Source organism: Notolepis coatsorum (assembly GCF_963971535.1).
Source record: "Notolepis coatsorum genome assembly, chromosome: 1".
Lineage (NCBI taxonomy): Eukaryota > Metazoa > Chordata > Actinopteri > Aulopiformes > Paralepididae > Notolepis > Notolepis coatsorum.
In genome coordinates this window covers 319,480,470-319,481,832 of record NC_140165.1, presented here as the reverse complement: position 1 = coordinate 319,481,832, position 1,363 = coordinate 319,480,470, and positions in this window count along the sequence as shown.

Genomic DNA, 1,363 nt, shown 5'->3' with positions numbered 1-1,363 from the left:
GTGATGGTTTCAGCTGTCTGTCCTGACTGTGATGGTTTCAGCTGTCCTGACTGTGATGGTTTCAGCTGTCTGTCCTGACTGTGGTGGTTTCAGCTGTCTGTCCTGACTGTGATGGTTTCAGCTGTCTGTCCTGACTGTGATGGTTTCAGCTGTCTGTCCTGACTGTGATGGTTTCAGCTGTCTGTCCTGACTGTGGTTGTTTCAGCTGTCTGTCCTGACTGTGATGGTTTCAGATGTCTGTCCTGACTGTGATGGTTTCAGCTGTCCTGACTGTGGTGGTTTCAGCTGTCGTGACTGTGGTGGTTTCAGCTGTCTGTCCTGACTGTGATGGTTTCAGCTGTCTGTCCTGACTGTGATGGTTTCAGCTGTCTGTCCTGACTGTGATGGTTTCAGCTGTCTGTCCTGACTGTGATGGTTTCAGCTGTCCTGACTGTGATGGTTTCAGCTGTCTGTCCTGACTGTGGTGGTTTCAGCTGTCTGTCCTGACTGTGATGGTTTCAGCTGTCCTGACTGTGATGGTTTCAGCTGTCTGTCCTGACTGTGATGGTTTCACCTGTCCTGACTGTGATGGTTTCAGCTGTCTGTCCTGACTGTGATGGTTTCAGCTGTCTGTCCTGACTGTGGTGGTTTCAGCTGTCTGTCCTGACTGTGGTGGTTTCAGCTGTCTGTCCTGACTGTGGTGGTTTCAGCTGTCTGTCCTGACTGTGATGGTTGCAGCTGTCTGTCCTGACTGTGGTTGTTTCAGCTGTCTGTCCTGACTGTGATGGTTTCAGATGTCTGTCCTGACTGTGATGGTTTCAGCTGTCTGTCCTGACTGTGGTGGTTTCAGCTGTCTGTCCTGACTGTGATGGTTTCAGCTGTCTGTCCTGACTGTGATGGTTTCAGCTGTCTGTCCTGACTGTGGTTGTTTCAGCTGTCTGTCCTGACTGTGATGGTTTCAGCTGTCTGTCCTGACTGTGATGGTTTCAGCTGTCTGTCCTGACTGTGATGGTTTCAGCTGTCTGTCCTGACTGTGATGGTTTCAGCTGTCTGTCCTGACTGTGATGGTTTCGGCTGTCTGTCCTGACTGTGATGGTTTCAGCTGTCTGTCCTGACTGTGATGGTTTCAGCTGTCTGTCCTGACTGTGGTGGTTTCAGCTGTCTGTCCTGACTGTGGTGGTTTCAGCTGTCTGTCCTGACTGTGATGGTTTCAGCTGTCTGTCCTGACTGTGATGGTTTCAGCTGTCTGTCCTGACTGTGATGGTTTCAGCTGTCTGTCCTGCCTGTGATGGTTTCAGCTGTCTGTCCTGCCTGTGATGGTTTCAGCTGTCTGTCCTGACTGTAATGGTTTCAGCTGTCTGTCCTGACTGTGATGGTTTCAGCT